Source organism: Pinus tabuliformis, chromosome 4_2, assembly GCF_031772625.1.
Source record: "Pinus tabuliformis cultivar Carrire ecotype Pingquan chromosome 4_2, CPIR1, whole genome shotgun sequence".
Lineage (NCBI taxonomy): Eukaryota > Viridiplantae > Streptophyta > Pinopsida > Pinales > Pinaceae > Pinus > Pinus tabuliformis.
Genome location: NC_142304.1, coordinates 833898900 through 833926338, shown reverse-complemented (window position 1 = coordinate 833926338; position 27439 = coordinate 833898900).

Sequence of the window (27439 nt, the reverse complement as noted above, 5' to 3'; positions counted from 1 at the left end):
CTCTTCCTCTTCGTCCACCTCTTCCTCTTGTAGAATCTTGAGCAGGATGCTTTTCTTTATGAGAAAGGCAAACAGTCTCTTCAGAAGATTCAGGGACTGTCTTTTTTCCAAAGGCTTTCTCTCTTTCAGCAAATGTTTTCACAAGAGAGTCAAAGGTTATATCTTTAAGATTTCCATTTGCTTGTAATGACTCAAGATAATTGGAGTAGGTAGGATAGAGTGCTTTGAGAAAGGCAATAAGAGAGATATCCAGCTCAACCTTAGTGGATTTAATATCATGCATTATAGACTTTATTTCAGATGCAAGAGCAAGAGGATCATTATTTTTCAGTTCAAGAGTGGAGAGTTTAATCATGAGCTGAACAACTTCAAGTGCAGAATGTGAATCATAGAGTTCTTTCAGCTTTTGTAAAGCTTCAAAAGCAGTGGAATAGGATGAAATATGACGACTTACTTCTTCATTTACAAATGTTGCGATCAATGCATAGGCTTTGCTGTTCTTGTTTTCCCAAATGACAAGTTCTTTATCTGATGTAGGCTGCACAGGGTCTTTGTCTTCTTCTCCGACACACACTCCCTTCCACAACTCATTGTAGATGAGGGTGTGTTTTACCATCCGATACCATTCAGAATAGTTCTCCTTGCCAGTGAGAACTATTCCGACCATAGAGATGATTGAATGCATTCTGTAAAAAAAATTACTTCTGCTGATAAAAAAAATCCTTACGTTACAGCCTTCAAATCCTTCTGATATTTGCTAAAAGCATCAGCATTTCATTGTACATATCACTACAATACTACTATGTTTTGAAAAATGCGCAAGGGATCACTTCAATATATCACTTCAATGTATTAATATATCACTTCAATATATCAATTTATCATGCAACACTATAAAACACTCTGACTGATATAACTTTGAATGCTTTGAAAACTGCCTTGAATGATATATATAAACACTTTGAAAAACAGCGCAATACTCTGAATGCTTTGAAAAACTGTTTATATAGACGGCGCAATACTACAGCATTACCATTCAAATGATAAAGAATTGTGCAATATTACAACTGCTTTGAATGAACAAAACTGTGCAGACCTACGCGGTTGACAACAACGACTTCACGTTCGGTTGCCCAACACGCTTCCGCTTCCGCTATACAGTCCTCTTCATTCCATGCGTTGCCCTCGATTTAATGTTTCTTTCTTGAAACCGATAGCATGATTCAGGTGTCGCGGATTTTAAGCATAGCATTTGTCCCTAATGTTTTGTGGACCTCTCGCTGGAGCACAGGATCAATACTATTCCAAAAAATAACACGTCTATGACAAGTTCAAATGTCCAAAGAAACGTAATATAACCATTGATACAAACTTTAAAAAATACTTTACTGCAGCTGGACTACATTCCTCCGTCAGCATAGTTTGGTTATCACTCAACAATGAATTCACAAAGAGTAAATCTCAAAAACTATCAGAACTATCGGACCCTTTTCCCGGAGATCCATAGATTTTCTTCACCTTCGCTGTCGTTCTCGTTGAAGAAGAGCTTCTGGATGCAGCTGTCACGCAGGTAGGGCAGGCAGTGTAGTATTAACCAGCATTATTAATAATACTGTGTTTGTGATGGCGTGGTCCTGGAGTCATATGTCGTCGACATTCCAGAAACGATGTCGCAGTTGGCTGGGGTCGGCTTTCTGTATCTTCAAATCAACAAATTGCTTCCCGATTTTCGTTTTCCCATGAGAGTCACCTCCAATATTACGGTGGAATGGTTAAACCATATTGTGGGAAGAAAAATAAATCAGAGAAGCTGAAATCGAAGCATCTTTCGCCTCTGAATGATCGGCCTCTATCAGATAAGAGGAGGCTGAATCTATTGGAATTTATATCGAAAGATCTTCCTGCTTTGGCTACGACCCCAGCAGATGCGAGTGCATCCCTTACAGAGCAAGTCAGAGCAGAAATTCTCTCGGACGCTGTGAATGCGATGATGAGACAATTAGAACAGGCCAAAGCGGAGCGCAAGGAGAGGAAGCGGCAATTGAAAGCCCAGAAAAAGACTCTGAAATTAGCTGAAAAGCAGAGGTTTGGTTCGGTCAATAGAAGATCTGAAGATAGATAGAATGACTATCGGAGGTTCCTCCAGGCAATGGTAATGCCAGAGAGAAAATCTTCAAAATGAAATGCGCACAATGCCATACTGCTGACAAGGGTGCAAGTATCGAGTAGCGTAACGGACCAGCGTCATTAGACTATGTCAGAGGAATATCAGACAGAGGCAGAGCAGCGCAGGACAGAGCAGCACAGTGCTCAGGATAGAGGCAAGAGTTACAACTATTTTTAGAACCTGGGACCTGTGCTCTGATACCATGTCAGGCCAGGGTAACTCCAGAATGGGCAGAAGAAATTGATTGATTATTTCATTAGACAGCTATTGTTTATATACATAAAATGGACGGATCAGTTCATCTTCTTGATGACTGTTCACGTTCCAGGTTACCCAACCGTCGAAGATTAGGTGTGAACAATTGTAAAGTTGTAAAGGAGTCATTTGTAAAAGTTTCATCCTTGGAAGAGTCGTTATTGTAAAAGAATCAATCTGCCTAGAGTCGAAAATGAATTATTGGGAGGTATAGGAGTCTTTGTTGGGATGATGTCATGGTTGGGTTGCAGGTCATAGTGTGATTGGGTGTTCGGTCAAAATCATTGTAAATCATATTGTATCATGGATCATTGTCCCTAGTATTGGAATCCACACTCATGTCTCATTTTAGTCATTATAGGGTGGCAAAGAGGTGCTAGGTTGGTGCACGAAGTCGCCTACAGGTTGGGGCCTATGAACACTTCGGGGTGGTAGGGTGGTGTTAGGGCGAGTTGTGGCTCGCTAGGGTGTTGGGGCATCCATTTAGTCGATTACTAAAGAAACCAGGGCATTGGGGCATCCTTCCAGTGGGAGCTGGAGAAGAATTATTTTCTAGAATTCTAGAGAATGCTTGCTTTCATTACGGTTGGGGCTGAAGATTAAAGAATTTATTAGAAAAGATTTTGGTGGTTTTTGACAAGCAGGGAGTTTTCCACCTAAAATTCTTGTGCCTACTATGTTATTTTATTTATTGTTATTATTGCATACACATTAATAATAATTGAAGATTAACTAATGCTCTGAAAAGATTTAAAACTGTTATTTGCTAAGGAATATTGATTCACCCCCCCTAGTATTTCCAACACATTCCAGGTCCTTACCAACCATGTCATCAAATCTAGCTAGGATTTCATCCCAGGGATTAGCTAGTATTTCAGGAGGCCACAATTTCTGAGAGCCTGCAAAGTGGACAGATCTGCCAAAGCAGCCACATCATTGGCTTTGTGCTCTCTCTTTTGAGCAAGCAAAATGACCTGAAATGACCATTTTAAAGTAGTTAGAATCTTTCTTGAAATTCATTTCATGTTTTTTGGACCCCAAAGTTTGTTTTAAAAATAGCTTATGACGCCTGCGCGGTCGCCCCTTTTTGGACAGGGTGCAGTTGCACTGAAATTTCCAACAGAAATTCACGCAGGTCGAGAATTTCCATATGGAAAATTTTATCGGCCTGCGCGGACCCGATTGAGAAAAACCCACGCAGGGCCGAGGGCGCATTTTTTGACAAATCTTTGTCCCAAAAAACCAAATGCAAGCTTAAAATGAAAAAATAAATGGATAGAAAGCTAAGTTATGGAAAGATCTTCTACCTGGAGGAAACAACACGTGATTTCGTCCAATGGTTGGCTCGGAATCTGTCCTGGAAGTTTTATGGTGAAAAACCCTCTCTCTGCTCTAAACTGGTGAAAATGAAAATGGTAAAAATAAATTACTTTTTTCCACTTTTACAAGTTTTTTAAGTAAGACTTTAAGCTCCCGTGGTCGTTATTTTGTGTAGTATTTACCGGATTATCCACAGTGTCATATTCATCATGTCGAATATTTCCCAACTGAAAGTTTCCAGGTGATGACTATTTGAACTATAACCCTCATAAGATGCATATCCATCCCTTTTCTCATGGTAACCAAATCCTTCACTAAAGGAGGTTCATCCTCTTATTAGGGATCTGAAACTTCCCCCTCTTTGATCTATAAAAAGACTAGAGGGTTGAGGGATGAAGGAGGTTAGAATTTAGAGAATACAAACTTATGCTGCTAGTTTGAGGTTGGAGAGCTTGTTATCTAAGGAGGAGATTGAATTCATTTGGGATGGACATCACGACATCAAGGTGAAGGTTGTAATTCTCCTCTTATCTTCTGATTAATACAAATGAGCACTATATCCTATTGATTTTTGTCTTTTGTGAATGATGAATAGTTTGAAATTGTTTATTATATTCCTTAAGGCAATTTCAATCCCTAATTTGCTTGATCATTAGGCTAAGTTGTTTGAATTACTGTATAATAGGTGCTTTTGATCCTTTTTATGGTTTATGTTTGCAGGTTCTACTAAGCATTGAAGAGCTTCATCAAGTCACAACCAGGGATCTTCATCAGACATTTCATGAACCAGTAAGAGTTCTATCCATTAGTTAGACTGCTTGTAATTCGAATAAGTTCAACTTAGGGAAAGAGTCAGTTCATTTTTCATGATTGTTTATAGTTTCCATTTAGGATCTAAGGAGATTGCTCTTGTCTGCAAAAGGGATTGTCCAGTGTAACAAATATCTTGTTGATATATTATCCAATCTTGATCCTCCTGTAGTAGGGATAAAGTCCCTATATTATCTCCTCCTCCAAATCTTCATAATATACCCAATATTCTCACGATATTCTACAGAAATAAATAATATTAGGCACAAATATGCAATTATCTCTAAATCTTACTAATGAACATATTAAAGTTAAAAATATGTCATATAATGCAAAGGAGAGGTTTAATGTGTTAAAGGATGGTTAGATGGGCCTTAATTTATGTCTAATTTGGAGGCCTGTCATACCCCCTACTGAAAGTGTTGCTCATCCTCTAAGCAACTTAGTGAGCTAATTGTGCCTCATTCATGACCCTGGTTGTTGTAGTGTTTTCTTCTCAAAGATGTACAAAAAGAACCCACTTAAGATTGTAAATGAAAAACAATCTCAACAATATAAAGGGCTATTAAACATTGTATATCTATAGCAATTGATAGAAACGAAATCTTCCAAAGTCCATATCTATGCCACAATCATAGCTAAACAACAAAAAGAAAGAGTAATAACTCCAATCATCCAATGGAAACGAGATATATAAAGAATAATTTTATTATAACACCTGTGAAGGGAATAAATAAATGTTACCAATCCCCCTCTATGGGATGGGTTCTTGGCTATCCTCAAACGTCTTCAACTTGTGTAGAGTGTCTCTCCTCTATAATGTATAAACCCAGCAAAAATATGGTGTGCAACAATGAAAATAATCAGAGTTACAACAGTGAGTGCAACAATGAAAATAATCAAAATATTATTGAGAAATAATGAAATATTATTGATCCCATTCTTGGAATAATCACCTGGAATATTTTATTATATTTGTTTAGGAGTGAAAAAGTATTTAAACTTTTATTTAGAAATAATAAATAAATAAATTATTTATTTATCATCTCAAAGAATTAGTTAAGGAATAATAAAGAAATAAGGATTTATTTAATTATTCCTAAGGGATTTAGTCAAATTTGACAACGAATAATAATTAATTAGTGATTAATTAATTATTCTTGGAGAAAAATAAGATAATTAATGATTTATTTGTTTTTTTCATGATTGGGTCAAACATGACAAGGAATCATAATAAAACAATGGCTAAATTAATTATTCCTAAAAGAAAATCAAATAAATAGTGATTTATTTAGTTATTATCCATGGGTTTAACTATAAATTACTTAACAAAGGTGGTTTATTAAGTAATTTCTCACAGTGAAAGCAATTTTACTATAGTAAAATTGGCTTTACATGGTGTACTTTGATCCATCTAGTAAATGAGGCTAGATGATCAATTTTTTGGTGATAACAGATTGCCCCCTAACGTATGAGTGTTAGGAGAAAAATGTATGACCGAAGTACGTTTTAAAGACACAATCACTTAGACAACACGGGGGAGTTAGAGAGAGAGAGAGATACTAATAAATCTGAACTGAAGGAGGAGAGGGACAGAGGGGGTGAGACTAATGCAAGTCTCCATTTATGTTGTGGTATCAGACCTCAATGAGGCAAGGGAGGCATACCCATACCCACCGAGATAACTTAGTACAAAAATAATGGTTCGCCCAGAAAGATAAAACTGAGCAATGAAGTACATGTTGAATGGTACATGACATGCTGACATAATAGGGCCAGAAAATAATACAATGTGTCACATATCCATAAAGCACCTGGAAAAACATGAGCCAGGACTGAATACAATAATATCTGAGTACATGAGATACAAAGCCCCTTCCCTCAAAGAATGGGTGGGAGGGAGGGTAGAACAACCAGAGAAGCCCTGCTGAACAAGGAAGGGCTCTGCAAAACTAAATGGATCATCTAGAGGAGACGTGCATGCTATGAACACTGCGATTGGTAGGAGCCAAACACATCAACTATGTGGAACTGCATCTGAGGTTGTAGCATAGTAGGTATGCATCCGGACATGTGGGGGGCTACCTGAAGTGCCACTCACGCATGAGGTCTGAAACTTCTCACACACACCTAGGAATCACTAGTATAATCTGTTGCATCACTGGACCATCAAGTGTATGGATCACGAACATGCAATGACCACAAAGGGAAATAATGAGACCCTCTACTTGATCCAAGGCACTGAACAAGAATGGAAGCTGGAACCAAGATACACTGCCCTCTAGACCATTCTTCTAGAATAAATGATTTGATATCGACAGAATAAGGCCCGTAATAGATGAGTCAATGAGGATCCTCAACTAAAGCACGAGGGAAAATAGTAATGTGACTGATGGAATGAAACTAGGGATAATTGGGAAAAAGGGACTAAGGGACAAATAGATGACTTCTCTTGTCATAGCATATAGTGCATGGTTGACCTAGCAGCAACTGACTCAACTCCTGAGGGGATGGGGACAGTATGACTGGAGGCAAAAATGGGCAACACATTATGAACAATATGCAAATATGGATGGAATATTGTGACATGATATAATGGGACATGCAACAACTCCATGGATGCAAGGGTGACTCATTGTAGATGCTCTGAACAAGGGTGACTCGATGATGCTGCCACACAGAATAGGCCTGGTGGGGACCATGAAAGCATGAGTAAATGATGGTTACTCGTGACGAAAATCAACACATGGTACGAAAAGTATTAAGAGGAGGAGGCCCTCAAAGTACGCATGTCTCTTTATGACGAAATTCGATTTTGAGGGGCAACGAAGTGACCCTTCTTGGAAAAATGGCTTCCTGGTGAAGTGTCAAATCATCAAAAATTAAGGAAGACCCATTATAGCACTCGATGAGAGATTTCCAATGGTGTTTATGGTTCATCAAATGGAGCTACATTTTGGTTGCAATGTGTGACAGAAAAACTGTGGGTTTTCCTATAAAAGGGTGTTTTCCCTCCAATTTGAGAGGAGGAGAAGGCCCTAAATCTTATGGAGATCGTAGCAGACAAACCGACCATCAGAATCGGGATCTGTGACTTTTAGGCAAGTGGCCTTACTTTTCTAAAGATGGCCTTAATGCTTCTTGGAACAATGGTTCTTGGTGAAGAATTAAGGGAAACGAGAATGAACTACTAGAGGAGGTCTAGAATCATCCTCACCCACTAAGTCAAACATGGGGACTATGTGTACATAGAGTAGAATATTTGAATATATGGTATCAAACGTCTACGATATTCGATGTGCATATGGATCATCGAAGAGGCCGCTAGGACAAACTATCCAAGGAATGGGAGGATAATCGGCCATCCCTAGATTCGGTGGGATCTAGGCTGAGACTTAATTGAGAATACCTCTAGCACGCCTCTAGAAGTTGCTTGAGCTTCCCACATTTGGTGCATCTGGGGTAAGAGAGGACACTCATGTGTATAATGGCCATGTACACCACAACATGCACAAGGCTTGTTCATACGAATAGCCTTGTTCTGCTTGGGTTGGCTACCCTATTGCTGGTTTTTGGTGTTAGGTTGGGTCCCTTGGGGTTCACTAGGTTGATTAGCTTGATTACCCTGGTTACCTTTGTAACTCTTCCCCTTATTCTTTTTCTTCGAATTTTGGGGATTGGTCGCACTTTGTTGTGCAAACACCTGACCTTGAGGAGGCGGTGGTTGCTGGGCCTGAGGATGCATGGGAGGTTGCAGCACTAATGCTTGAGGGGATAAAGTGCTCGGTTGTGCATAAGGAGGAGAAACAGTTTGGTAAACAGGTCGAGGCCCTGAAAACATGTTGCTAACAGGAGGGGCATAAGTGTTGGAGGAACTAGTGCCCCCCTGCGGATAGCCATAACTTTGTTGAGTATGTGGCGAAGGGTGTGAAATGGCTCCAACGATACCATCAGTGGCATGAGATGCCCCTGGTGCATTGGCACTTCTAGGACGAGGGAGGTCTAGAATGACGGTATAGACATAACCAGATGGCGCATAAATCAAGTCATATCTCAGAGTAGTTTAGAGAGCTTCTTCCTCAGTCTGATGAAAATGGGACGCAACATATTTTCCAATGGCTTCTAAAAGGTTCCTAAGAAACCAATCTAGATATACACGGTCTTCGAAAGGTGGGGCATGACATGTGCTCCTCCTTCAATGCCACTCTTGAACATGGTCGGAAAGGCAAGTGGTGGAGGACTGAAAGAATGTGGTCAATAGCTCCGTACCAATGTGATACCAGAGAGATAACTAGAAATATGAAAGGAATGCTTTAGAAAGCATCGTGAAAACAGAATGAGATGCAGAGGGTTAGTCTACATACCATTTTGCAGCTTCTCAAGTGAGCAGGCATTAGAATATCCAAAGACGAATGGAGTCATTAGTTATGGAGTTGGAAAAACACCACATGTGGAACGATCGAACATGGTTGGTAGGATCCTCTCCAGAATTACCCTCAAACTTCGGGATGTCTGAGGGAAGCTTAGTCGGCATAGAGGGCCAACTAGCATCATGGCATATGGGGTCATTTATAAAATGGTTAAAATCTGGTAGACTTAACCTAGCCATAAAGGGGAGCATGGGGGCTATTGGAATGGTTCCTAAGACTGTTTCGCTTGATGTGACCATCAAGATAGAACCAGAGCCAACACCAGGTTGGGTTCCTGCACCAGCTGTGGGTCCAGACATGGTGATGATATGTGGTGAAGGAGGCTTGAAATCAGATGAACCAGTAGAAGATTGAGTGTGGGGACTCGGAGGGCTACGAACTCGAACCCAACGGGGAGGGGTAATATGCCCAAGAGGAAACTGGGGGTGAAGGCCTATTAGTCTCCATGACAAACGCCTTGGTGGTGCAATGGTGGTAGACACATGTGACATGGAAATGGTGAAGGGAGCTCAACAATATATCTTTGTCTCGATGTCGGGAGATAAACTTATTATGTTAAGTCTTGGCTTGGCAGTGTAAACCAAGCGCCATTCACTTAAGGTGTGCTTGTGTGTGCAAGTGTTTAAATTTTTTATGCCCAAATCGTGTTTGTAAAAAAAAAAAAAAAAAAAAAAAAAAAAACTTGTTGAAAATAAACTGAAATTAATAACAGAAAATGAATAGTAAAACAATTAACTAAACCCCACCCAAACTGGGTTTGCAAACATTTTACTTCTTGGTGGCTAAATCGATGGAAAACACACTAAAACGGTCAAGAGATATAAATGTCATTGTGATTGGGATCAAGTGACACTAAGCTGCTCGAAAGTGGTGTAACAATAGCAAAAAACCAGAGAGGAAGATCGCTACAAAAAGATAGGGAGATGGGTGAAGCTCTTAGGGCAACCGATGGGACCCCAAGATAAATGACCAAACAAGTTTAAATGTGAAACTACATATGGTAACAACCTATATTAACATGACATGAAACTTTCTAGATATTAACAACTTTATGCCTTCATGTAGCATCTTTCTTCCTTCCTGTAGCAGGGCATATTCTTCTTTTAGTTGTTTGGTCATGGATCCCCTGGTGTTTGGCTTGTTCTGAGGGGCTTGGGGCTCTGTTATTTTGGATTAGAGGGATGTTATCTCTTCAATTTGCTTATTACTCCCCTTTTATCCCTTGTTCTAATTTTTTTGTCCAGACACTTTTTCTTCTATTTCAACCTTCCATTTTTCTTTACCACCATCTTCTTCTTCTGCAAAGCCATCCCTTACTGTCTCTTTAAGTCCAGAAAAGCTTCTCTATCCATGTCAACAAAATTTGTCCATGTTTTCTCAAGGTTTGTGCAAGGGAACCTTGCTGTCAATTATCAATTTCAGAGCACTTAGGATTTCAATTTATAGCAAGAGGAGGAGTGCTTCTTGTTGACGAGTGAGGTGAAAAATTGTATGCCAATTTCAAAACAAGTTAATTATCCCATCATAATTCTCATCCTCACAATTTTTTTATTCTCAAGGTTCTTCCAGAAGGTGTTTAGTGGAGGAATTTTGCAAAAATGCATAGATTTTCTGCTTGTAAGAGGTGAGAGATCAAGTACTTACCCCTTACTTGAAGACTCTTCCAAAATGCAAGTTTTTTTTTTGCTAAAATTCTCAAGATAGGGCTCCTTTCTGCCTCTTGGGACAATCTTCTAGTAGGCAGACGATCTCCTGTAGAAGCCTTGTTTCTCCTGTAGCAACGTTATTTTCTCTTGTATAAGGTTATTTTGTGCCCTGGGTTTCTTAGTTATGGTTTCTCTAGTGGTTGGCCTTCTCATGGGTTGCAAAAGTTGCTTCCCCTTTGGTTGAAACCTACCCCCATTTCTTCTGTTATTCCTTCTCAGGGTTTTGATATTTGCTTTAGAGAAGTCTTGGTTGTAGAGACAATGTCAAAATTTCCTTTTTATCTGAGAGGGAAAGAGATGCTAATAATTTTTATTAGAACAAACTTTCCTCTGTCCCTATCTTGCCTTCACATATAAAAATTTCCAAAGGGAACTACTGCACAATTGTTTGCTACAGGGTACTTAATTCAAGCAGAATTCTCCATGCATATATATGGAAATTAAAGAGGGAGAAAGCCACTTACTCCTTTCAATATAACTTTGTCATGTGCATGAGGGTTTGAGGACAACTTTGGGTAGTTTTGGATCCCTTTCTCCCTTCAATTCTCTCATGTAGCTTCCTTTCGAACCTCCTATAGTAGTGTAGATCCTCCTATAGTAGTTCATATCCTCTTGTAGCTCCTCCTATAGCTCCTCTTGTAGCACCCGCAAACATTGTTCGAAGCATCTCAGTGGCACCATAGGCAGTCTCTAATAGCATCTAGCTCATCCTTTTGTATCTTGATGGGTTTCTACAACTGTTTCTTGGGAATGAGTTAGTGTGCAAGTGAATTTTAGCCTCATACTTTTGTTCCCTTTTTTGGTAGTTGCTCGGAGTGCTTTGATGACTTGGCCTTTGCACAAATTTACTCTTTTAACCATTGCCCCCACTCCTCATAATCATCACCCTTCTTAATTATTTTTTTCCACGTTGCATGAGTGAGGGAGTTAGTTGCACTTAACTGGTTGAGAGTGGTCGAGACCTCTGACCCATCCTTGGCTTATAAAACCTCATCTCTCATGCATTGAAAACAAATTTCTAGCTATAATACGCTCAAGAGAAGAGAGAAATAGTGTTATAGACAATTTTGTGCCTTACAGCAACAAGCATGAATTGTCAATAATCCAAGGGATCCAAAGTTCCCTAAACATGATGTTCCTACCCCTAGAGAAACAAGGTCAGCAAACCAACAACTCTCAGATCAGTTCTCCACCTGAAAACACTCAAAAACAAGCAATCCTGAAATCAAAGCAGGTGCTCCACTAGGTTTCTGCGCTGAAACTCAGTTGCTCCATGGTGTACCTGCGTTGCAAAGCAAGTGGGACAAAGGCCACCTGTGCTGAGCGAGAAGGGACAAGTGGCACAGTGAGTCATTGCTTTGGAATCTTCCAAAAATGACACTTGGATCAGGTATTTCGCCTTGTGATGAGTCAGAGGCTCTGTTTCTCCAAGTGGAAGCAAAGTTCTCCAAGTGGACTCAAGAACTGAAGATCAACTAAAGATTAACTGAAGAGAGAGAGGACACAAGGCAGCTACACATCAGTTGCAAGCTGACTCATCCTTTCTCAATTCATCTATATATTGAGCTCTCTCCTATGAGCTCAGGGGGCTGGAATTTTGTGCAAAGTAATGATATGCTGTTGGTTTCACTATTGAGTTATTGGGTGATTGTTTGAGAGAGGTGAAGAAGAGAAATTCTTTCTGCTGGGAGGTGTTGCTGGGTTGGAGCCTTCAATGGTTGTAATACTCTCAGAACCTTTATTTCTTCATTAATAAAAGCTATTGAGGTTCTTCTATGTGCTCTTGTTTCAATAATATATTGTGATGATTGCATGTTTGGTTTACCCTAATCCATGAACCAGTTATGATTGCATGCCTCTTGTAGTTTCCTTCTTTGTTATTCTGCAGGATCTCATTGTAGCTGGGCGAGCAGAAGAACAAAGAGCTAGGAGCAAGCGGCCAAAGAGAAGAGTTTGGATTCGACATTAAGCGCAAGGCAACGGTTAGTGCATTTCTCCATTCTCTTTTGCTTTCATAAAGAAGTAAACCTTAAGTAGTTTGTTTTACAGTTGTTGCTAAGGAACTGTCACCCTTAGAGTGGGATAGGGTCATCCGAGTCGGATACTTTTCCCTACAACAAATAGTATTGCATACATGTACCTACCTATGGATCAGATTGCTATAGGGGATTACATGATGTAGTTGGGCCATATACATCATGATATCTTGGTGCATGTCTTCAAAAATTGATTATATCTTGACTGATAACTTTGTTGTGTGTGTGTAGCCTCTCTAATGTCTAGGTTGTTGGTGGTGGTGGAATTCCTTCCCAAAGATGATGTGTCCCTTCCTGATTGCACAAATGGTTTCATCATGCTTCTGTTGGTGGGAAAAAATATCTCATTTATTTATATTGTGACTACACAAGTTGCTACAAGAGGAGTTTTATTCTTATGGCGGCCTTTTAATCCTCCCTTGAAGTCTTTAGATTGCATGATGGTGTTGAGGGTAATGATTAAAAATCATGAGGATGGGGTTGGAGTCATGAGGGAGTAGAGTAGACATTGGAAAAACTGAAAATGGTGGATCCTGTGGTTTTTCTCTCTCTCTTTTTTAGAGGTAGGACAAAGTGGAAATTTTGAGAAAGTTTTGGTGAAATGGAATGGATAGGTGATGGATGGGTGATGAGTGAATCATTGGAGGAAGTTTTTAAACCTTCCCTAAAGAATACATGACCTTTTGACCTCTTTCTCCAATCGGATCTTCCTCTTGTAGCATTTCAGGCTCCTCTAATAGCATTTTAGATCAGTTCATGTAGTAGAATTATTTTATTCATATCTCTCAAACGGTAGACTGGATTTACTTGAAATTTTTCAAGAATTTTCCATCATCTATATGCACCTCCCCATAACAAATATTGGCGAATGGATGCACGAATCTCGAGAAAAATTAAAAATGATTGTAGATGATGGAGGTTGATTTCTCGAAAAGTGTGCACTGGTATTTGTTGAAATTGCTTGAGCATTTTACCATCATCCATATGCATCTTCCCATGAAACAAATTGGCCAATGGATGCACGGTTTTCAAGATATGATAAAAAAAAAAGTTATGCTTTGTGTATTTTGGCCTCCTATAGCAAAACAGAGCCCTCCTGTAGCATTTTAGGACAACAAGGAAAATGCATGAGAAAGGTTAGGAAATGATGGATGGATGTTGGAAATGGATGAGGTTGATGGATTGGAATGGCCTTGGTTCTTTTGGAGCATCTGAGAAAAGGAGGAGAAAGTCCAAGTTTGACTTCCTTTGACTAAATTTTTGACCAACTTTTTTTCTTTTGGTGCTAACTTGGTTTTGTTGCTTGCAAAGGTTGGAGATCACATGCATTAATCAAAGAGAGATACATGGAGAAGACATGTTTTGTTTTTTATTTTCCATTTTTCTCGTTTAGGCCTACTAGCTGCCTCAATGAGGTTTTCAATTAGTAGGTTTGCCTAGGCACCTCAAAGGAGGTTTTCAGCGAAGATATTTTCTTTTTCTCTTTTTTCTCTTTTTCCAACCCATTGACCGCCTCATGGAGGTTTTCAATCAATGAGCCAAACTCAGATGCCTCAAAGGAGGTTTTCACCTGAGATTTTATTTTTTTCTCCTATTTTTTATTTTTAATTTCTTTTTCTATCATACTCTACTTGAAAAACAAAATCTCTTTCAAGTATAGGAATACTTCCAATGGAGCCATGTGCACATCAAGATGACAGATAAACTCATGTGTAGGCTTGAAATGTATGCTTTGACATGTACTTGAATTTTAGAGACCAAATGCTTTGACTTTGATAATATCAAGTATTGTTGAAAAAGAGATTGATGCTCCATCTTGTTGATATTCTAGAACCAAACCTCAATATAACTTTGATGCCCTTCGTTCGCTTGCTTATCTGGATCATTCTTCATGTCTTCTTCTACCATGACATTCAAATTTTCCGCTTTTTTCTGATCATTCTCTTGAACATATGGAGGATATGACGGTAAACATGAGGGAACTTTCTTAATCTCTGGTTTTCATGTCTTATCGGCATCAAGTGTAGCCCATGATTATTTGGTCTTCTCATTTGAATCTTCTTTTTCTGAATGTTTCCCTTCAATTACATCAAGCGAATATATTTTTTGTAATACTCTTCCTGGGCTAAGATGAATACCATTGATATAAAGAGGAGACGTTAGGAAGTTTTGTACATCATCATTGTAAGTGGGATCAGCTACTTCCTTGTGTGGGTTTGGAAATGATGGTACAGGTAGTTGAGTGGGAGTGGATCTTTGAGATGGATGTGGTTGGGGTTTTGGTTGTGGTTGAGGTGGATGGTAGGGATAGCCTAGAGTTGGATATGGAGGATATTGAAGAAAATATTGTGGATATTGTGGATTTCTCCCATAAGGTCATTGCCAACCTTGTTTCCAATATTGGTTTTGGGGTTGAGATGGCCAAGGTTACTAAGGATCTATTCCAATTAATTTAAGATGGATGTGCATAACCTTGAAAGTATGAATTATGTTCTTGCGTCATACTAGGTTGACTAGGCTACCATGGTCCTCTTGGAGCTACATAACATAGTTGCTTTGTTGATTGACTTGCTCCATTGTCCTCTTGGAAAACTTCCTTCAACCTTGGTAATGATGGGCGATATTTAATAGCATGTGATTCTGCATGGACAACACAAATATCAACATCTTCTTTTTCTTCATCTCGCATTCTTAACATTTCTACTTGTTCGCTTATATTGCTAGGAATTTTTCTTTTAAAGTCATCAAAAAAATTTCCAAGTTTAGATTGACTTACCGATCCTGATGTTGATTTACTTACTCTTTCCCTTCCTCTTGATATGTGTTTACATGTTTCACAAATTTATTCAAATGATAATTGGTATACATCACCCCTACTCATGATATCAAGGAGATCAATCTACTCATCCCTAATTGTTCTAAGTAAGAGAGTTTTTAGTGTGCCAAATCCTAAATGATGTAATTTTTCCCTCTTAGCATTATACATGAACCTCACTATTAGATCCTCAAGGATCTCATCTTCTTTTTGAGTCATTCTGGATTTTTCTTCCTTAAGATCATGGTCTTTATATCTTTCTAGAAATATCTTTTGCATATCATTCCATGATCTTATTGAATTAGTCCTTAAACTCATGAACCATTTAAGAGCTCTATCATTCAATGTTGTTAGAAACAATCTCAGATTTTGAGTGTTTAGTAAGTAACCATAAGATCTACAAAGAATTTCAAATTCAAAGAGAAATGTTTTCAGATCCTCTGACCTCATACCATGGAAGTTGGGAAGGAAAGATGAAGGGATGTTCTTCATATGCACACTGACATCAGCATCTTAAATTAGAAATCTAAGAGGATATTATTTGTTTTCATCATCTCCATCCATTTATTCTACCTTATCTGCCACCTCTTCTTCTCTACCTGCAAAAGTGGATGGTGATGTGACTCTTACTTCACCAAGTGATCAAATGGGGGGGGTTGATATTGGAGACTTCTTTTTTTAATAAGAATGCTACTGTAATGCAATTTTTTGTTTTTGAAATGAAATATGCCTAATGAAAATCTTTTTTGTTTTGCAGAAATTAAAAGAAATTAATCAACTAGGGAAAAAAACAATGCATACTTTGACACCTCCCTGGAAACGGCGCCAAAATGTGATGAGCCCCAGTATTTCAACAAGAATGTTGCAAATCCCAAGGCTACCAACTTTAATTATCAACCTAGGTTTTGTACAAACTTAAGAGGTGTCGAAACTATATGTGTGACATACAATGTGTCCTCCTTTCGTTGATCTGATGTAATGGAGTGAATGTCATGAAATCAAAGCCTAAACATATTGCAAAAATGGAATTGTTACTCTATTTGCAATAAATGGAAACGCTACTTGATCAAGTTGTAAATGCTAACTAATAAATTCATGAAAGGAGAAAGGTTAATCTACTTGTAGAAAGAAATCTATTTTATCTTGCATAATTCATCAAAATACCAATCAGAATTGCATGTACCATCTACCTAGTTCACACTTGCTTGTAAATATGTAACCTACTTGCTTCATACTTGTGATAAAGAAACTAAGTCTACTATGTTTTTGCATTGAATAAAAGGAAGGGGTGGAGTGGCTTAGGAGCTTCCCTTGATCATAAAATCATAGATGGGGGTAATTATTCATCTAGACTAATGCATAGTTGCAGTGGGGGTCAAAACTGATGAAGGAAAGCGGTGTTACACGTTTTCTATAGGAAGGGACATATTTGCTACAGAAGAAGACAGAATTGCTACAGGAGGAGATAACTCACTGAATGACCAATTAAATCAAATTAAAATGGGATGGGACAAGTTTTATTATTGAGTAGGATGTCTTTGATCTCCATTCCAAGTGGAATAATTCCAAAATATTCTTGTTCACACGTGCTAAAAAATAGTAGAAAAATAATAGTCTAAAATCTGGAAATTTGAGAACTAGTGAGCTAGCTAACCTATCAAATTCGTAACCTAATCAAGTGAAAATAAAATGGGGTAAAAATTTTTATTAACTTGAATGTTTTTATGATCTAATTCAAGTATAATAAACTCAAATGAATCCCACTAACATGTTCTAAAAAATAGCATAAATTTACTACTTTTTTGCTACAAGGACTTCCAGAAATTCTAGATTCATGAACTAGTAACCCAATCCAAGTATCTCAATGATGAAAATGAATTTTCAAAGCTATTATAAGGATGAAGCATGCTTTTGTATTTGTAAATAACCTACAAAAAAAACTCACTTAAATCATTTAACCCAATCCTACAACAAAAAAAGCATCAATACTAAATGCAAAAATAGGAAAAACAAGAATAAGAGATGCATGTGAATAAGAAGTAAAAAGAAGGAAAACAAAATATAAAAAGGGATATGAGGCTCCTAGGATGGCCAAGCCCAAGGATACTCAGAATCCTATGAAGGAGAACAAGATTTAGAAGCTAAAAATGGCACCAAACTTCATTATTTGAATCAATCCAAGTAGATGCCTGATAGAAATGAAAATGGAGCTGCAAAAATACAAATTTTCTCCACAAGAAGACTAAAACATACATTCCTCTAGAGGAAAAATAGAATTGGCACTTATAAAAAATGATGAGGAAGAATTAACCTTGAAAGGAGGAAGCTTTTCCCTCCAAAATCCCTCAAATAGTGGATATGGTTCCCAACAAGAGGAATCTGCATTAAATGACAGGGAACACATTCCTAGATTTTCTCAATCACTGGAGCTCTAGAATTTGTGCAATAATTTCATAATATCTTGTTTTTTTATTATCCAATCTTGATTATCCTGTAGTAGGGAGATTGTCCCTAGATTATCTCCTCCTCCAAATCTTCATAGTTTGTCCAATATTCTCACAATGTTCTACATAAATAAATAATATTAGGTACAAATATGCAATTATCTCTAAAACTTAATAATGAACATAATAAAGTTAAAAATATGTCATCTAGTGAAAAAATAGAGGTTTAATGTGCTGAAGGATGGTTAGATGGGCATTAATTTATGCTTAATTTGAAGCCCCGTTAGAGACATCGGTGAATTATGGCATAGGATACCTGGACATGTGAACCATGGAGCCTTGAAGATCATGCAACATATTTCTACAGGACTTCCCAATGGTGCACTATAGTAGCAAGATACATGCAAAGGATGTAATTTGGGTAAGTATACCAAAGCCACCTATTATCACAAAATCAGGTACTGAAGGTTGCCAATCAGCAAGACTCTGTGTAACTATTTCAAACCAAACTTTTAACTAAGGCTTAGCCTCCTTAGTCTGAGAGGGCTCTCTCATAGGTTATTGATATTGAACAAGATGGCTAACTCTTACAAGACACATGAAAAATGTACTGGCTGGACAGAATTGCTTCCCATTGGGCTTATGGAGTCACTAATATCTCAGCAAACAATAACACTATCCTTTCATAGAAATCAGGGCACTTTACATCTAATGTTCAAACATAACTTACATGAAACACAGTTTGCCTAGGAATACAGGAAGTCAGAGCATGATTCATGAGTTCTGAGTGATTATGCATTAACCAAACTGTAAAAGAACATTAAAGAGAATAAACCATCATACATTTGAACAATAAGATCTATTGTGAATCCTGAGAAGAAACAACAGTCATTTGCATTACTGAAATCTGCTATACATAAACCAAAACAGTCTTCTCCAAAAACATCCAACCCCCATTACATCAAAGTCTGATCTATATATAGAGATACAACCTTAACCACTATGAGCTTCCTCCTCCAGCATGAGGGGAGCTCGAAGACTATTACTAATTACCCCTATCTACCAATTAACTAATTCATTAAATACATTAAGTGTTGACTGTAATTACAAAGAGTGCTAATTAAACTACACATCTAATTCTATCTTCCTCGTATCATGATCCTTCTTTGCTCTTGGACACCTGTCTCCTTTCAGTTTGGCCGAGATAACCGAGAAGTGGATGCAATGAACAAGGTTAGCATTGGATACTGAATGCGCTGATGGTTCATTGATCATAAGAACAAACCCCTGTTTTTCCGGTCCTTGTCTCCCACCATCCTTCGAAAGTTAAGCAACATGTTCCCAGCTCTTTAATACCCCAAAATTTATGAGCATCACCATATTTCAGAGGTGTTGGAGGCTTCGTTGATGGACATGTGTATAAACCAAAACAATACTCCTCGTATGCCATTTCTGCCAAACCCTAACTGGTCATAAAGTACCTTTATAAAAGTTTTAACTTGAGACAAAATATTTCACCTTTACAAAAAGGCATACTTGTCATTATCCGAATGGCTAGGATAGCCTCATGTGGTCTCCCTTATGTTCCTTAGGCGTTTCCTTCAAAAATTTGCTGATCTTACCATTAAACTGTTTGTCTTCATCCAAAAACAGCACCTCGCGCTACGAAACTGTTGTATTATTTTAAACAGCTTGCTTTTTTGCAGTGATTATTTGAGGAAAGGATCTCAGAGGTTCTTGGAGTATGCGGAAATTCACAATTTCAGTAAAAACTCAGCCTGGAGTAAGCTCTATATGCATTAGTACACATGAGCCAAATGACATAACAGAAACTGCAAGCGGTGATAACCACAGCCAAATAATATAACAGAAACTGCAAGCGGTGATAACCACAGCACAAAAATGGTTATAGCAGCATAATACATGAGCCCCCTTATCCAAATGCGTTCTTTACCACGAGCAGCATCAACCTGAAACCATTCTTTAACCACTTTAAATTCCCTTAACTTGAAGTTTCAAAAAGATTCTGGCTGAAAAATATGTCTTGGGACAGAGCTCATAATTTCTCACAGAAACCGTATTTGGAAAAACTGAAGGAGGTTTTTGTGAAAAAATCCGTGCTTAACAAAAACCTCTTTTTTTTTTTTGAAAAACTACTCCAGCTGCCCAAAATCGATCCTTGAAGAAGATGTGTAAAACAGGAAATTAAAAACTGCATCTACAGCAGTTTCGTAGTGCAACTTTTAGTCACTCGTTTCTCCCAGCTCATAATCAATTTGAAGAAACGGAAAGAGGTTTTTCTAGTTCAGTATGTTAGGAATAAAAACCTCTTTCAATTTTTGAAAATATTCTTTCAGCTGCGCTAAATACCTCCTGGAAGTTGACTGCTTAAAACAGAGAAATATGCCTGTAACAAACATCACCTACAGCAGTTTCGTAGCGCGCTACGAAACTGCTGTGTTATTTAAAACAGCATGCTTTTACCTCTTCTCCAGCATCTATTTGAAACAAGTAGACTGATTCACTGGTACTGAGAGGACTTTCTTCCCTTCTCTCTAATCGGTTTCCCACTTGGCCTCAACTTCCCCAAACTTATTCTCACGGTCTTCCCAACTACATACACACTGTAAGGTATGCAAAAGATTGCATGCAGCTTCAGGAAAATCAGGGCGCAACGCCAAGGCTTGTTTGCAATTCTTAATAGCAGCTTCCACATGACCACTGTCTTTGTAAGCGGAGGCAAGGTTTGCATGGCCTTCAGCCATGGTAGGTCTAACTGTAACAGCTCGTATATAATCCTGAATTAGCTTTGCTAACACGACCAATCTCTTTGAGAGTGTTTCCTCTGTTTACAAGACCATCAGCTGCCATTAGATTTATTCGAAGAACTTCATTATAGCAAGCAATAGCTTCTTCATAATGCCCCTGTTGTTTGTAGATTATTACTAAATTACTGTATGGGGCAGACAAGCCTGTTGTTACAGCTAGGGTTGCCTTATAAAATTGGCAGCTGCACTGATCATATTCCATTCCATGTAAATGTTTCCAAGTTTGGTGAGAGCTTTGAGCGGGGCTAATGATACTTGCTTCATCAAAATCACTAAAAAATTCTCTCTCCAACTCTTGCAGCCATTTCCCCAATTTCGTAGCGCAGCCAGTGAAAAATATGAATTATGCGCTACGAAACTACCTAAACATGTTGCGCTGCGAAATTACAAAAAGGCTTTATGCGCATCAAACTAATGTGAGCGGTTTTGAAATTTTGGCATTGGAATTTTTAGTGATAACACCACCTTTCATGATAGGGATAGTAGAGCACAAGCAGTCCTTCAAAGAGTTCACTCAAATGTGTGTGGACCTTTCTCGACGACCATCGTGGCCAAGCATAGGAATTATGTTATAATTGTAGATGATTTCTCATGTAAGTGCTAGATTTTCTTCATGTAGAAGAAATACCATACATTCTCCAAATTTGTTGAATTTAAAGCACTTGTTGAGAAATAAACTAGCAATGAAGTGAAGGCTCTCAAGAGAGATAATGGTGGAGAATATGTGTCGAATGACTTTATGAACTTATGTGCAAAGGATGGCATTCTACTTGAGTTGACAGCACCCCATAACCCACAATAGAATGGCGTGGTTGAGAGGAAGAACAAAAGTATTGTGGGAGATGCACAGGTGATGTTGCATGAACAAGGCCTACCGTTGCACTTGTGGGCTGAAGCATGCAACGCAATGGTATATGTGCAGAAAAGGAATCATCATTGGATTCTCAGGATGAGTACACCAATGAAGCTTTTTCAGGCAAGAAACCAAATGTGTCACACCTCAGGACCTTTGGTTCATCAGTTTACTGTCATGTTTCCAAGGATGAAAGGAAAAATATAGAGCTTACAGTTGAGTTGGGCATATTTTTGGGGTACACTGATACACCTCACAACTATCAGGTGTACCTTCCATCTCACAGGATGACATTTGTTTGGATAGATGTGAATTTTTATTAAAAGAACCCATGAGATGTTCCCTTGAGAGGGAGATTCAATTGCATGAAGAAGAGGAGATTTTGGCTCCAAAGGAAGAACCTTAAGATGCTGTGGAGCAACCAAAAGCAGAGGAGTAGAGAGTGGAAGCACCCACTCATGCAAAGACATCCACAGAAGGACGAAATCACATCAGGGAAGCTAATAAATTATTGCATGATGCTAGAGAGAATTTGGGAGCACCCACATCACAACGCACGCAGAGGAGGTCATCGGATCAGTGCACTGGGTACATGGCTCTAATGAGTGAGCTAGTTGAGACAAAACCATCCTCATTCGAGGAAGAAGTGTAGCAGCTAGTATGGGTTGATAATATGGTAGAGGAATATGATTCCATAGTCAGAAACAGTGTTTGGGAATTGGTCCCAAGACTAGAGAACAAGTTAGTGGTAGGTTCAAGGCAGATCTACAAGGTGAAGCAAGCAGCGAATGAAAGCATCGAAAAACACAAGGAAAGATTTGTGGCCAATGGGTTCTCTCAGGTGGAGGGAACTTATTACGAGGATACCTTTTCTCTAGTAGAAAGGTACTCTTTTATCATACCAATTCTAGCACTTGCAACGTAGATGAGATGGAAAATCCATCAGCTGGATGTGAGGACAACATTCCTCAATGGAGTGATTGAGGAAGAGGTGTAGATTGAACAACCAGAAGGATTTGAGACCTTCGACAGAGAGTCGCATATGTGTAGACTCAAGCGAGAATTGTATGAATTGAAACAAGCACCCCGTTCTTAGTACACCAGGATCAACAGTTTTTTTAGCATGTTGGGCTTCACCAAAAGTGAAGCATATGCAAACCTTTACCATATTTTTATTGAAGTTAAATTGTTGATTGTAGTATTATATGTTGACGATTTTATTTTAACCAATGATGAGAAGTTTATCAAATATTTCAAAGCCTATTTTGCAAGAGAATTTGATATGAAGGACATGGGACTCATGCATTATTTCCTTGGTTTGGAAGTATGGCAAGGAGATGGGGAATTGTTTGTCTCTAAAGGAAAGTATGCCAACAAGATACTAAAGAATTTTTGCATGGAGAGTAGAAAACCCATGGACACTCCTCTAGCAGGAAGTTGGAGGAAGGAAGATGCCACTTTAGGAGAGGAAGTGGAGGCCACTATTTACAGGCATCTTGTGGGTTCACTCATATATTTAGTGAGCACATGACTAGACATGTGTTATGCAGTTAACCAGCTTATTCAAGCAATGGTTAATCTAACCAAACTGTATTGGAAGGTGGTCAAACATGTGTTGAGATACCTCAGTGGAACTACTCAGTATCGTATTTGGTACAGAAGGATAGAGGGAGTGAAGATTCAAGGCTTCATAGATGTAGATTGGATGAGTAGTCCATAAGATCGGAAGAGCACTTCAGGAGGATTCTTTAGTATTGATTGAGAATCAATTTCTTGGTACAACAAGAAGCAGAGATCAGATGCACTCAGTTCAATAGAAGTAGAGTACATGAATGCTATTCAAGCATCTTGTGAAGCTATATGGATGAGGAAGATTCTTGTTGGGTTATTTGGTCAAGTGATGGATCCCACTGTGATTTACTATGATAATCAGAGTTGTATTAAACTCTCTAAAAATCTAGTATTTCATGAGCAATCCAAACATATTGACATCTGGTGTCACCATCTACGATATTGTTTGTAGAGGCGGATTATGTTAGTTGAATACATTCCTACAAAGGAACATGATGCATATATTTTGACAAGGCTTTGTCAAGAGGAAAATTTGAGTTCCATAGAGGTAGGATTGGGGTTTCTAATAATCCCTTTCTTGCTGAGAGGGAGTGTTAAAAAATGGTAGCAAGATGAAAGCATATCCAATCATTTTGAAAGTGACCTTAACAGTAGAGAAGAGGAGGAAATAGAGGATGCAGGAAACAAATAAGAAGCAGAGGGAAGAACAAGAGTTGAGGAGATTGGAAGAAGAAGAAAAGCAGAAGCGGGAAGAAGAAGAAAGGTAAAGAACATAAGAAGAAGAAGTTGTAAGAAGACAAGCCGAAGAGAAAAATCATAACCGGCAATTAGAAGAGGAGATAAAACAGGTGTGGGACAAGGAGCTCACTCAAGAGATTGAGGAATTAATTTTGATTCAAGACATGGAGGTGGAAGTGCAGCCGCAGAACCAAGATGTCGGCCTGATGCCAAGTACACATCAGGTCATCGTTCAGTCTCCCCTTCCTCCAACAGAGAAAGATCGAAGCGAGGGAGAGGAAATTGTCCCTCTTGATGAGTGTCCAGTTATGGAAACGTACAATTTGACTTATGATGAGCTTTAGAAAAATATTTTACAAGCATAGAAGAAACATTTTCCAAATGACCTCGCATCTCCTACATTCATCAGAGAAAGGGTGATTGTGTCAGACACAAGAAGGAATCCTAATGCCATTACCATAGCCAACTTGGCCCTCGCAAGTGAATAAAATTCAAAAACTGAGTATCTAATGGCCAGGAATAAACAGTTTGCAAATAACTTGCAGGCTACTAGGAAAAAGGTTGAATAGCTCCGAGCAAAGGTACAGAATGCAGCTCTCGCACGGGTCTATCTGGAAGAACCCAAGGCAACGATACATAGTGAAGTATCAACACTTATTGGGTGTGGAGCCTAATTATCTTCTTTATTCATAGGTATCGCCACGTTGGACCCCAGTTCTTAACAGGGCAGCAACGCCGCCCATTTAATCGTCACCGCCCCCAAGCTAAAAATAGATGTAAAAGTGCCTTGTAAAATATTGTAATTTCATAGTCAATCTAGGTCATTCATTAGGCAGATGATCTGATGGTAGAAGTTATGTTTAACTTAAGGTTTTTTTCCCTAGAATGAAACCCCTTGCTATATATGAGGGAATTGTATTGCGGTTATGTATATATGTGTATTCTGAGCGAGAAAGAGAGAGGAGATCGAGTGAGAGTGAAGAGGAAATTACAATGGATCTGTTGTAGGTTGTATCTCTTCATTTTGCTGGATAAATAAAAGGAAGGATTAGTTGTTTCTCCATGGATGTAGCTCAAACTGGGTGAACCACGTATATTTGTGTCTCACTTGTGTTTATGTGTTTTCTGTGTTTGTGTTTCCACGATATTTGTGTACCATTGCTATGTAATATATAATTTTCTAACACTAGGAGAGACCATGTGGAATCATTAAGAGGAGCTTGTTACCATGCATAAGGCAGTTGTCCACTTGCAAGGCTTGTAGCAGAAGTGTAAAGATCATGTCAAAAATCTTAAGGTTGTACAAGTAGCCATTGTTGTCGTGAATGAACATTTGATCAAAGGTTGTCATTTATGTAAACCCAAGCAGCACTAGGGGCTACCCTGACCTTGCAAGGGAATTTTGACTTGACAACTTACTTTATTTTGAGTCAGCAATATTCTAAATGGATTCTACTCGTCCATATGTTTCCGTTGATATATGGCACGCCAACTAATTCTTCACAGTTTGAGAGATATTCAAGTTTGAGGTGAGCAACCCCACTTAGTGGGCTAAAACCCTATGGGGTTGTGGCATGGCACTCATAATTGGTTTTGGTCATTGAATAGTCAATAATTAATAAAAATATTAAGTTCTCCTAAAATCCCTCCAAATTTCACTTGTTGAGGACCCTCTCAACTCAAGACATTCATATAAACAATGACCCTCATATCCTCCTCTAGTAGGGATTTTGTGGATTCAAATAGGTCATCGTGGAATTTTCGCTATACTTTTTTTCCTACAAAATGTGAGAAGTTGAAATTAAACCCCATTTGAGCCGAAATCTTAATGAACCTCATGACCGAATTTCAGATCTTGGTTCACTATATTTTTGGAGATATAATCTGAGGAAGTTAGGGTTTTTTGCAGGTTCCCGAATTCCATGTCAAACAGGTGACGTTGTGAAAATCATCATAACTTTCCTTTTGAGTTTCATAAATAGTCACACAAAGAGGATGGAATATAGTTTTTTGAGTATCGTTTTCAAGGCTGAAGTTCACAATGGTGACATGTGGCACTTCGTACAAGTTTTTTCTACTGAACTAGTCTATAATCAGGTCATCGTGGGAGATTAGGCATAACTCTTTATTGAAGAATCCAATATTGATCAGATCTGTGGAGTTGGAAATAGGACTCAGAGGGATACCACAGGACTAAATTTCAAACCATGGAGATCTGAAATTACATATATACAACATATTCAATATCGAGCTCCTTGAAGGCAAGAAAAAGCATGCACTCAAGGATCACTGTAGTAAGGACCACACATCAACAGTCAAGGGTAAGTGTCCTACAGCAAGGTATGTATGATTAGTGTTTACATTTTAATTTTGAGTATCATCTCTGACATACGTTGTAGGACAATGTAAGTATATACAGGGTCTCGACTATATATCTATGTCACTATATGTCACAGTTAGTTTTTCGGATGTCTTATTCTTGATACTACACATTTGATGCTACACATTCTTGATGCTACACCAAGTCTGCTAAATCTATATGATGTTGTAAGTTCATGTTACTTGTCTTGTCATAGTTGATAGAATGGTCTCCGTTGTTGTACTTAGAACTTGGTCCATCACAAGTCTAGGGTTTTTCATCAGTTTTTATTGTATATATCTTTAGGTCAGTTTTGGATATAGTCTTGCACAGATTCCAAGCCTATATCAAGAGTGGGAGTCTTTTTCTACTGCTGCAACAAGTCTACAACAAAAGTGACAAGCACACTTCAGGTATGCATTTTAATTTGTATTTTTATTTATTCATTATTATGCACTTAAATGTGTTTTGCAGGCAAAGGTAAGTTGAACGGTACTTTGCTTTGTTTTGGGATTGGTTTCGTCGGGAAAATTTTGCATGCAGGTAGAAGAAGATTCAAGTACAACTTCAAGCAAGAATTCAAGAGAAGAAGTATCAAAGCAAAGGAAGAATTGCAGCGAGACATCCTTTGAAGACATGACAGTCATTCGTATATTATGAAGAAGTGTTAAGGCCAAAAGTCATCATTGTAAAGTTGTAAAAGATTCATTTGTAAAAGAGTCATCATTGTAAAGAATCATTTGTAAAAGAGTCATCATTGTAAAGATTGTAAAAGAGTCATTCTGCCTAGAGTCGAAGAGGGAGTGTTGAGAGGTATAGGAGTCATTGTTGGGATGATTTCATGGTTGTGTTGCAAGTCATAGAGTGATTGGGTGTTTGTTCAAGTACACGAAAATCATTTTCCATATTATTGTATTGTGGATTGGTGTCCCAGGTTTGGGAATCCACAGTCTTGTCTTATTTCAGTCATTATAGGGTGGCAAGGAGGTGCTAGGAAGGTGTATGAAGTCACCTACATGTTGGGGCCTGTGAACACTTCAGGGTGGTAGGCTAGGGATATTTGTGGCTCGCTAGGGTATTGGGGCATCCATTCAGTTGATTTCTAA